Below are 13,398 nucleotides of genomic sequence, written 5' to 3' on the forward strand. Positions count from 1 at the left end.
CAGTGTGGGGGGATTGGGCACCCCCACACTTCTTTATCACTATGCCCCCACAATTTGGTCCCCCTGCGGGGTCATTTTTAAATAAACTTACCAGGTTTTAAAAAAAAAAACATTTTTGGCCTTGGGGGTCCTTGTGGGACCCCATGAACAGGCCTAGGGGGTCAGGGTGCTTCTACCCTGCCCCCTTTTTGTGTTCTACACATTTGTTTTTCTGCTTTCTTGTGCCTCGGTCTACCGAGCACAAGATGGCTGCCAACACTTCCTGGTTTGAAGTGTTGAAAGCCAATGAGCATGCAGCTCGTGCTTGAGAAGTTTTTGAACTAAAAAAGGGGGCAGGGTAGCAGCACCCTGACCCCCTAGGCCTGCTCAGGGGTTCCCACAAGGACCCCCAAGGCAAAAAAAAAATATTTTTTGCGGGGGGGAAATCATGGGGTGCGCGCACCCCGCGCTTTTTTTTATTTTTGTTTTCGCCTTGGGGGTCCCTGTGGGACCCCCTGAGCAGGCATAGGGGGTCAGGGTGCTTCTACCCTGCCCCCTTTTTGAGTTCTACACTATTTTTTTCTGCTTTCTTGTGCCTCAGTCTACTGAGGCACAAGATGGCTGCCATCAATTTCTGTTTTGGAGTGTTAACAGACAGTGGCAGCCAATTAGCATGAAGCTCGTGCACGGCAAGGTGCGCGCACGGTGTGCGCACGGTGCGCGCTTATAGATATATAATTGATTTCAACTTTAATTTTCTCAGCAACTACTGGAGGGATTTACACCATTTAAACAAAAGCGTGATCTGCGTACCAGACCCTACGATTTTCCCAAATTTGGTGTAATTCCGTTCAGCGGTTCGGGCTGTAGCCGTGTCTCATCGTCCTATGGAAATTAACATGGGGGAAAACATGTTTTGGGACCCCCTTTTTTCTCGGCCCCCGCTTGACGAATCTTCCCGAGACTTTCAGGGAAGGAGCAGAGCGGAGCGGGCCATCTTCTTTGAGAAATTCGCAGAGATTCATCAACCGGCGCCAAAGTTATTCCCAATAGAATGTTGCGGATTTCCTATGGAAACTAGGTCCGAACTATAACTACCTACTGGCGACCGCCAGTAGGTAATATATATATATATATATATACACAGAAAACAGTTGTCTTCTCAATTAAATAACAACCAGCTTTGGCCCAAAATTGCTTCAAAGGTGAGTTTAATAGGCAAAGTTTACCCTACGCGTTTCGCAGTGTTCGCTGCTTGATCACGAGTAAAGGTTTTGTCAGAAACAATAAAGTTATATACAAAAATGTGCAACCTTTCATTTACTCGACAGTGTAAAGTGACTATACATTTTGTTGTTGATTCTCCGTTATTCAACTTAAAAAGAGTCATATTATTCCATTCTTTAACATACTTATTGCTCTTTTCATTTATAAAGTCATTTGATACATTTCATCTCGTCACGGCGTTAAACCCAAACTGACGCTTATCTCTTTATACTGCAGTACCCATAATGCATTGTTTCAGTGCACATAATTCCGGCATTTACAACCTTTGGGCATCAATACATTATCAATTATACATATAGGTAGAAGATTTTTAATCACACTATACCACTGTGGGCAAGCATGTTGCTGTTTATACATTTCTTATGATGGAGCCACATAGTTCGTTTGACTCCGTACAATAAATATCATACCCAAGGTATCGATGACGCTTTATCCTAGGTCTCACTTTAAGCCCCGGTGGGCTAATTATTCGGACCTTTTACTAGATCTAATCCAAATAACACATTTTAATATACACTAGCATTTGAAAGAGATCAGTGATTTCGTTCCAAATTGAAAGATTAATACTGCACCATTTCAGTGTACGATTTCACAATTCAAGGACTTTTGCACATAAATATGTCATCATTTTCCCTGATGTGCTTCAAGTTTTATCACATAAGTTGGGGGGGCGGAGCTAACCAAGCCACGAAATGGCGGCGCCTTGAGCGAGCTCCTCAGGGAGGCCTGAAACATCATCCCTATCCTACACGCATAGCGAACCACAGACCCCAAAACAACGCTGCCACCATCGTAAAGAGGGACCCCCTACCTCCGCTGTGAATTTCACAGTGATCGGCGGAGCAGAAGGGTAGGAAACACCGATCCGAGGCCAGTGTGGTAAAGGGCCAGAAGCACCGACCCACAGCTTGACATCAAGCCGAGACACACGGCACGCACGCCGGATCGCGGCGGTCGACCCTGCCGGGAGGTCGGAAGAAGGGAACCCGGACCTCTTGCCGGACACTGGATGGGGTCAGGAAGTCAGTGCTGACAACGGTAATATTGGAACCGAGAAAGCTGATCCTCATTCCGCGCCAGTGGACCCCAGACAGCAATAGCGTTTACAACAGTAGGACAGTAGGACAGGAAGGACCCGGTAGGCGAGAGAATCTGCTAACACGGTACTCAATTTACCGCTCAGAGTAGCGCACTTCTTAGCGGGTCATCGTAAGACATTAGGCACGACCTCTGGCAGCGGACATACATTACTCCTGCACTGCCCTGGGCATTATAGCGCGAACGCCCGTGCTATCTGGGAAAGGCAGCTGAGGGCTTATGTACAGCTGTAATGCTGAACAAGGGCACAGGACCTGCAGCAAATGTGCATGACCACAGGGGGGGAGCTGACATCACGGGATTACTGGCGAGAAGTACGAGGGCCCCAGGACTGAAGCCACCCTCAAGGACTGGTATGTGCGCAAAATAGAGAGCGCCTAATAGGACACTAGAGATTCCTTCCCCCCTGCGCAGAAAGAACACAAAAAATACCCATTTGCAAACCACGCTGGTATATATGGGGAGTACATGACAGCGCAGAGCGTGGCGATTATCCTTCATCACTGAAACCCTTTCCATGGCTGACACTACACCTACAGTTTATGGGCTCATACCCACAGGTTCTGAGATATAAACAGCTGACGCACTGCTATCTCTCCCGGGGCCACCAACCATTAGAGGTACTAGACAGATACTGTGGCCTATTGCATAAAACCTGTGGCTTTACGACCCTATACCTCCGCATCGTGTCCTGAGAGGGAGTGACACTCTAGACGACGCAACACCGGATATATTTGGGTGCCAAGATGGGGAAACCTGATAAGACCCAACCCAAAATCACATTTGATCACTCCAAAAAACAGGCGGAACAGACCGGAGAAGGCCAACACCATACCCTGTCCACGTCGACCTCATCCGGAGGGACCTCGACGGACAATATACAATCAATGTTTCAAACCATCCAAACTGCACTAACCAACATAGATGGCAAAATTGACTCCCTCACACACAGAGTTGATCGTATGTCAGAGAGACTAGACAGGCATACAGAGAGGATTGATATGGCTGAACGCTGAATCTCGGATGTGGAGGACACAACCACCCAAATCACGGCTAAACAATCTGGGATTGACAAACAACTGGCTGCGCTTTCCGCCAAAGCTGAGGATTTGGAAGCCAGATCCCGAAGGAGCAATATCCGCCTGATGGGTATTGCGGAAACCACAAATACGGGCCCCATGGAAAAGTATGTGGAGCACCTACTAATCATGTTAATGGGAAGAGACACCTTCTCGGACGTGTTCCTCGTTGAAAGGGTGCACAGATCCCTTGCTCCCAAACCTCCACAGGGCACCAGACCGAGACCCATCATAGCTAAATTGCTAAATTATAGGGCCAGAGATGCGGCACTGCGGAAAGCTCGTGAACTAGGCACCCTACGTCATGAGGGCATGGACATAGCGATCTATCCGGACTTTACGCAAACACTGCAGGAAGCACGAAAAAGATATAGCCAAGCGAAACAAAAACTTTGTGATCTCCAAATCCCATATGCTATGCTGTACCCGGCACGAATTAAGATCACGGACGACGGGGCCACGAAAATCTTCAATGAACCAAAAGACGCCATGAAATATCTACAACAGCGGAGGCCGAAAGGAGAGCGCAGACGATCACCTCGGGACAGACTTGCAGAACAAGAGCCACTATCCGATGTCGCATGATATATATCTGACGGAGCCGGACACACTGACCTTTTAGATGAGGGCCTGATCTCTCTGCTTTAGCTGAATCTCTTAAGTCCTCAACTGAGACTCCGGTGGGCCTGGCCTGCTAGGTCGCTGGAATAAGGACAAACTGCCTGTTGTGGTATCACGAAACGCACATTGGTCGATGGTGGAGGCTGAGAAGACGACATGCCAAACAGCTAAGTGGTCACTGCAGGAACAATTATGATAAACAGGACAGATCTAACTGAGGATGACACATTGATATTAATGTTATTCATAGTTCTTAATAAGCATATATTGTTGTTGGAAGGTCTGTTGAAGCTATGGTGCACAATAACGAGGCCGTAAGACCTCCCCCTTCGCGCATTTTGGCGAAGGTGTAGGGCTTGGCAGCTACCGCCCACTCGTGTAAACCACACTTGTTTCATTTTTGGGGGGATTAGTTCTTGGGAGGGGAGAGGGAGGGGGATCTTGATTGGGATGCAGGGCAATGTCTTCGTTGTTGCGGGCATGACGGAGTGGGAGGGGGGGAGAGGAGGGAGCCACCACAAAAACCACCAGGCGGCGACATATGGGTTATTGCTACATGCTCGTGCCTAATGTTTAAGGTTCATATGCACACATGTACAAGCAGGCAGATTCACAGTTATGATATATGGCGACAGATGTAAGACAAGTTAGAACATTGATTTTAATGCCCTGGAATGTTTGGGGCCTACAAAATCCACAAAAAGTACGCAAAGTACTTGCCTATCTGGACAGACACAAAGTAGATGTAGCATGTCTTCAAGAAACGCACCTTACACCACGCCGAGAATGTAGAATAGGACATAGATGGGCACAATATCAACTGGCATCATCCTATTCAAACTATGCACGGGGAGTGTTAATATTGGTTAAACGTCAGACTCCGTTTACACTTATACATGCACAAACCGACGACCAGGGGCGGTATACCATTGTACGGGGATCTTTTGCGGGTACGGATCTTAGGATTATATCAGTTTATGGTCCTAATGTAGATGACCCGCAGTTCCTCGAAGACATTTGGTCCAAACTCAGAGACCTACAGCCCACGGCAATATTATGGGGTGGAGATTTCAACACATGTCTAGATCCTGCTCTAGATAGGGCATTGGGCACCGATAGATATAATAGACGTGCAGCCAACTCACTACTGGAGGGCATCAAGGACTGGCCCTTAGTAGATGTGTGGAGGGTGAGACATCCGAGACGACGGGAGGGTACATGTACCTCAATGACACATAACACCTGGTCGAGACTAGACTACTGGCTGGCTACCAAAGACGTTAGTACCTGGGCCACGGTGATAGACCATCTGCCAAAAACACTTTCGGATCACTCCCCGGTATGACTGGAACTGGCTATCCCCACACACACCCCTAGACAATTCACGTGACGACTCCAGCCATCTGCGTTAAAAGATCAGGTGTTCCGCAGTGACCTGAAGAAGGCGATAATGGACTTCTTTCAACTTAATGAGGGCTCAGTGGACAGCACTAGGTCTTTATGGAAGGCATTTAAGGTAACCATCAGAGGCCACTGCATAGGCAAACATGTGGGGATCCTTAGGGATATTCAACAGCAATTGGTCATGGTTGAAAGGGACATTAAATCATTGGAAGAAGAATACACTAACACTTTAAACATATCCCTCCTCGCGGAAATACGGAGTAAAGTGGACACATATCATGAGTTTGCGGACTCCGAAGTTAAATACCTTTCCAAGCGATATACAGCCAGGACGTATGGTGAGGGAGGCAGACCGGGAAGAGCACTGTCCACTAAGATCAAACCCGCCCATACCACAGCACATATCACGCATATATCGAATACACTGGGAGAGATGGTCTATGACACCCCCTCAATCTTGGACAGCTTTCTGTCCTATTACTCCACGCTTTACACATAGCGGACGACGGCATCCTCCTCGTCCATTCACGAGTATTTGGATGATGTAGGACTGGCATGGCTCTCCGATACACACAGAGAATACCTTGGCCATCATATAACAGAGGACGAATTTCGGGAGGCCATTAACTCCTTGCCAAACAATAAAGCTCCGGGACAAGACGGCCTGCCGGGCGAATTGTACAAGGAATTTCGAGATATATTGATACCTCACTTGGCCCAGATGTATGAGGAAGCGTATGAGGAGGGTCTTCTCCCATCGACGCTTCGTGAGGCGCTACTAATAGGTCTTCCTAAACAGGGCAAGGACCCCCAAAAATGTGAGTCCTATCGCCCCCTCTCACTTATCAATATAGACGCTAAAATCCTGGCCAATATCATAGCGAACAGGATACAGCCACTATTGGGGTCTCTAGTCCTGCCAGATCAAGCGAGATTCATACCCACAAGGTCCACGACGCAGAATATACGTACTATATTTGCTCTCTATCATAGCCTAGATCCGGAACTGCCTGCCGCGGCAGCTCTTCTGGATGCAGCAAAGGCCTTTGATTCTGTAGAGTGGGAATTTATGTTACATTTTTGACCAGAATGGGATTTCCGCCCCCGTTCTTGAAATGGGTAGCTTTACTGTATAAAGAGCCGAGTGCTAGGGTGCGCATCAATGGCAACACGTCGCAACCCATGGCGATCAGTTGGGGTATGCGACAAGGGTGCCCTTTATCCCCTATCCTTTTTGCGCTCACTCTAGAGCCACTTGAGTTCAAGATTAGGCAGAGGCACCCGGAAGCAGCTCTACAGTTTAATCTCCGACCCATAGGGATCTCACTCTATGCGGACGACATGGTGCTCTACACCAGATACCCGGAAGTACACTTGAACCCCTTGATTAGAGAATACATCAAATACGAGACTTATTCAGGGCTAAGCATAAACTGGGATAAGTCAGTGGTGATTCCCTTGACCGTTGTGACTCCGCAGCCTAGTTTAGATTATCCCTTACAGTGGACAACAGACCCCGTGAAATATTTGGGTGTCTGGATCCATCGAGACCCTGAAATAGTGTTCCGAGAGAATTATGGAGTGGCCATGACCAAACTTGACGAACACATTGAGAAATGGATTAAACTGCCATTATCACTGGCAGACAGAAGTGCACTTCAGAAAATGATAGTATTACCCCACTTCCTATACTTATTCTAGAACATTCCGATATGGCTCACACAGGCCTTTTTTGTCAAACTTCGCACAGCGCTGCAGCGCTTAACATGGGCCGGGAAGCAGCCCAGAGTCAGCTGGAAAACACTCACGAAGCCATACCATCAAGGGGGGTTTGCGGCTCCTGATCTACAGTTGTACTTTATTGTGCACATGCCCAACATGCACACTACTGGACACAACCCCATTCCCACATACCACATATAGCGGTAGAAACTGACAGCGTACATCCGAAACACTTACTACAATACATATCGGACCCCACTAGCTACTACCCGGCTGACACCATCCGCCCGGTGAAGTGCACCTCCAGAGCCTGGCACACCCTGGCGACGAGAGCACGGAAACTGCCACCTTATGCCCCGGCCCTCCCACTGGCACACCATCCCAAACTATCAGTGACGCAGGAGACAAACATGAGACTGATCATGGGAGAGATGGGATTAACAACTTTGGGTGTGTTGTTCCCAAACGACACTTTTATCTTGCTCTGCAATGCGGCCTTATGCACACATCAAACGCCACTAAAAATGTTCCCGTACTTCAGGTTGCGGGCAGCGATTAAGGATCTAAATGAATGTTTCCCTGCTGCACCTGAACAACTGCGGTCCCTACAAGTATTATTGACTACCTCAACACGAAAAAACTTAGTTACACGCTTATACACAACTTCCCAGAATGATCAGACTTTAGGACGAGACGGATCCCATCAGCAATGGGAGGAGCTTGCGGGGTATCCATATCGGATGACGACTGGAACTGTAGCTGTACGCAACTGTCCCTACTCACATCGAACTGCAACTTGAAGATCATCCATTTTAGGTTTCTACATCAAACATATTACACACAAGCTAAGTTGCAGTGGTATGGTTTCAGAGCGGATGACAATTGTCAACGCTGTACTATGCCCGGGGCAGATTTCTTACACACGGCATGGGCCTGCCCCGACCTGCACAATTACTGGCAGGAGGTGACAACTGCGCTCACGCACATGTTGTCTGAACAGATTCCGGATGAACCACTGGTATGTCTACTGGGTATGTATAAATTAAGGCTTGCTAAAAGACGGAGGCTGCTGGCGGTGACACTGCTGCTTGCGAAGCGCCGAGTGTCTATTAAATGGGGAAGCAAACGACCACCCAGATTCAAAGATTGGCTGACTGATTTAATATACTGTACAGAAATGCTGGGCGCCTATGCAGAGGAGCTGCCCCAGGCCTCCAGACCTAAATATTTCTGGCAACCACTGGTAGACTATTTACAGCAAAACACCCCTGACCTGTAGGTGGTTAGTGTACCGTGACTCATTGCTATACGAGGAAGACTGTCGCCCGGAAGGCCCCATGGACACAAAACATTACTTATGACTACACTTCAGGCTTTATGACGCGAAGGTGCGTTTTTACATATAATCCCAATTGAATATATCACGCCTATATCAGGATAATACCTAACGTTGAACTTGATGTGCATCTCTGCATTTGATACATGTACGGTGTCTTATAACTGTTTGTGGACATGGCTTTTATGTTTTGAATGAATACATATATACTGTAGTATGTGTACCCTGTATTGCTGCTTGGTGACTAAAAATAAAATTTGAAAAAAAAAGGTTTTATCACATAAGTTATTTGTGACTTATCCTAATGGACATATATGATAAAGTTTCTATGTGCATAATCTCCAGGACCGTATGGTTTATCTATCTCTGCACGAAATTAATTACATGCAGCAGATTACTATAAACCCCATAATATGGGTCACAGATTAAAGCCCCAATTGGCTAGTCGTTCCAACCATTTCACAGGTCCCAATACATAATATTTTGTTGTCATATTATGCAAAACTTCACAATACCATCAAGCCCAAGTGGGCAGCAATACTATGTGCGCATCATTTAGAGAAGATTATAACCATATGTTTTATCCACAAAGAAGAATTAGTGATAGATACTCTCGCTCTTTAACATCTTTACATTCAACTTTCAACAACAGCTAGTCTGAAATAAAAAGGAGAAAAAATATACAAATTAATAAATAGTGCATACATTACTAACATATACCCAAATTTGTATACGAATTTGAGGAGAGCAGCATAAAACATCAGTTAAAAAACTTTCATCAGAAGCTACCTAAAAAAACTTGGCAAACAGAAGAATTCATTATTAGCCCAGATGTACGGCAAAGGCTTCGTCACCATTGTCGCCTATTGGTTGCAGTATATGATATTTTATTATCATCTTGGCCTCCAGACGTCTTAATTCCTTTAGTCTGTCTCCCCCTCTTTCTCGTCTAGGGATACAGTCCAAGACAACAAATGACAAAGACTCGTATTCTGTCTATGTTCTGCATATAAAACTGTATGCGACAGGAGTGGGGAAAATGAATCTGATGTGACACTAACACAATCAACCTTAAAACAAAAGGGCAACTCAGTAGAAAGGCTGCACAAGAAGGAGCTTAGCCGCTGGTGGAAAGCAACATTGCTCCAGAATTACTTGGAGGTGGACCGCATACCCAGAGGGCTGCGGATATTTATTGTGTCCACACTCAACAATCCGAAGCCAGAGGTGCTCAAAGCATGGATGGACAACACGAGGGCATGCTCCAAAACGATGTTGCAGATACTCATAAAAAATGCCTGGGAAGAACACAAGGAATTGGTGGAAGAGATACAGACGATCCTGGATGACCTATCAAAAGACCCAAATCAGAATTAAGTGAAGATGATAATGTCTGCAGTTAATGACCAGGTTGTCAACTTTGAAAAAGACATTATTGCAAGGAAACAAAGGAAGTTTGAGAGGGATGAGAGGGATTATAAATCTGGAAGAATCCAAACGTTTGCCCAAAAATTTGACAAGCTTCGCACATCCCTCGTGAAAGACAGAGCATTGAGCGAAGCAGATAAAGATAGATGGGAATCTGGGACAAGCCTTAGCTCAGAAGTCGGCTCAATTGACAGCAACACCGCCTGCCCCACCGATGTAACTTTATTTTCCGAGGAGATGCGTCTCATGATAGAGGCAAACGAACAGTCGATACGTGGAAACGGCGACAGCGGAGGAACAAAGAACGACAGTACTGGAGTGGGAAGCAAAAGCCAGACACAGAGAGGCAAATAATGGAAGAACAAACACAAGAACTAATGGTAATGAACCTTTCCAATAGACTTTTAACAGAAAGAGAAGAACAGGTTCTTAAACTTGGATTGACATTTTGCCCAGACGCGCCTATTGATTATGCACAAACGCGTATAGATATGTATTTATTTGTGCGCAAGCTAAAATTGTTCAAAATACATAACAACAGATTACAAGGTAACCAAGTACAGGGTGAGAACCACACCAATGGTAGTCCTTCTGATATAGAGATGGAACTCCTTAGGACACTTGAGAGCCTAGGTAATGAAGAACCCCCATGCATGACACAGACTCCAACCGTTCATGACTCTAATATCACTACCACAGCACCTGTGCAAGGACTTGACCCTTTGACCACAGTGACCACACCTTTTAGAGCTAAATCTAAATTTCGACCACAGCTCCCGAGAGACAATATCGATGTCTTTCACGACCTAGATAATCAAGACATCTTACAACTTCTCAAAAAACCCATAGGGAGACAGACTCTTACACAAGAGCTTAGAGAAGCTCTTAGGAACCTCCAAAATGATGACACAATTGTATTCAAACCATCTGATAAGGGCGGTAACATCGTGCTCTGGGGAAAGAAAAGCTATATACAAGAAGCCATGAGACAGTTATCCAATACCACCTGTTACACTAGAGTGGACCAAACGTATTTAGCTAAATTACAGACTAGACTATTCGACTACCTGAAGGAATGGGCTGATAAGAATCTTTTGAACTGCGACAAAACTAAATTCCTTAAAAATGAAACCCCAACCATTCCCACCTTTTACCTTCTCCCGAAGGTACATAAAAACCCCGAACAGCCACCGGGGAGGCCCATAGTATCCTCCATGAATGGTCTGCTGGAGAACGTTTCGCGATACGTGGATCATTTTCTAGCAGACTATGTGAAGGACCTTACATCGCACATCAAAGACACCAAGGATTTTCTGCAAAAAATTGAAAACATCAATTGGGAAAGACAACTCTGGCTTGTATGCTTAGATGTAGAGAGTCTGTATACCAGCATCAGGCATAATGACAGACTCAGGGCATGTGAGTATTTTCTAAAGTCTAGAAGTGTACATCTCGAAGCCCATTCACAGATGCTGTTGCAAATGATTGAACTATGCCTTGTGGGTAATGTGTTTATATTCAATGTAGTGCTATATAAACAAACCAAGGGTACTTCAATGGGCACATGCTTTGCCCCAAGCTATGCCAATCTATTGGTAGGCTGGTGGGAGGAGCAGGTGCTCAGGATTGATACCTTAGAGTACTGGACCAACAAGGTCAATATTTGGCTCAGGTATATCGACAACTTCTTCTTTGTCTGGGAGGGCAATGAAAAAGATCTTCTGGACTTTGTCCATGAGCTCAATCAGAACACACTTAACCTTAAATTCACAATGCAATACAGTCAGAAGAGTGTTGACTTTCTTGATATTAAGGTTACAGCCAGTGACAAAAAACTAGATACGGAAGTATTTAGGAAGAAAACTGCTGGCAACTCAGTGCTACACGCTGCTAGTTGCCACCCACCGAGTTTTAGATGGGCTATTCCCTTTAGTGAATTTCTCAGGGCTAAGAGGAACTGTAGCACAGAGGAGGCTTTCAAGAAAAACAAAACTGAAATGTATAAAAGATTCAAAGCTAGGGGGTATCATGCCAATATGTTGAAGAAAGGGGAAGAGAAAGTTGACATCGTCAAAAGGAATGATGCACTTTACAAAACACCCAAAACCTGCCCCACTGAATCTGACTCTACCATTAGACTTATCACTACCTACAACTCCCAATCATCACAGTTCAGCCAAATAGTCAGGAAAAGATTGGACATAATGCTACAAGATAAAACTCTTAAAACCAAATTAGGCCCACATCCAGCTATAACGTATAGAAAAGGCAAATCAATAAAAGATCAAATTGTAAGAAGCCACATGGAAAATAAGCAACAGACTTGGCTAATGAATAGGGGAGGGTTCCACAAGTGTGGAAAATGTAAAGTGTGTAGTCACAGTGAGAATGTGAGGTGGTATTGCAAAGAACGAACAGAAAATGGGATAACCGCAAAAACATACAGTGCAACGCAGAATTTGTAGTTTATGTTATCACTTGTCCTTGCAACAAGTGGTATATAGGCTCCACTACTTTCATAGTCAAAAAGAGAATACTCGAGCATTGGCGAGCCATTACCAACAGAGACTTTACATACAGCACTGCTAGGCACTTCAACCAACACCATGACAGTGACTGGACTAAAGCTAAATACTTTGCGCTAGACTCTATCCCTAGAAATCCCAGAGGGGGGAATAGAATTTTGGCCCTGCCAAGATCAGAATCCAGATTCATTCTCCAAGCTGGTAGTGTCGACCCTATAGGGATGAATATTGACGAAGAAATGCATGTACATCTCTGATTGTATTAACCTGTGTGCCTCCTGCAACCTGATTGGAACTCTGGTTCGGAATTGTTTTTAATGCACTTTCTTTGTATATTTTTTTGCTTGTGTGACTTATTCTTTTTCCCATGCTTTGCAATCTTTGATGCTGTTGCCCTAGAGGAACAACACACTTTACATATACTTGTTTGATATGTTCAGAGGTATCTGCTCTCTTGCTTGCAATAAGATACGTTTTCTCTCATAGTTAACATCTTTTGTTGTTCTATACTAATCACTGTTTATCTCTGTTTACCTCCTCCTAGATTGACCTAGTTGGAGTGAATGTGTCACCGACTACCGATAAAACTACGTGCATAGGGTTTTGTGTTTGTCTCTACAATCGCACTCTCCTTTATTAATATAATTTGAATGAATCAAATTCACGATTTCTCAATTTTTTCAACCACCTGAGGAGGTGACTTTCAGTGAGCGATCACAGAGACTAACTATCTTATTATTTTTTCATATTTACCTTGTTCTTAGTGGTTCATTAATTCTGCCAGGGTACTATACCCATGATTCTGTCAATTTTTGAACTCTGATTTTGCTATTTAGTTCATGCACTGTTAATATTGAAGCACATAGAAAGACGCATTGATATTGCCTGCTATTGTCTTACTCCAATATATGTATAATTT

Source organism: Lissotriton helveticus, chromosome 7, assembly GCF_964261635.1.
Source record: "Lissotriton helveticus chromosome 7, aLisHel1.1, whole genome shotgun sequence".
Taxonomy (NCBI): domain Eukaryota; kingdom Metazoa; phylum Chordata; class Amphibia; order Caudata; family Salamandridae; genus Lissotriton; species Lissotriton helveticus.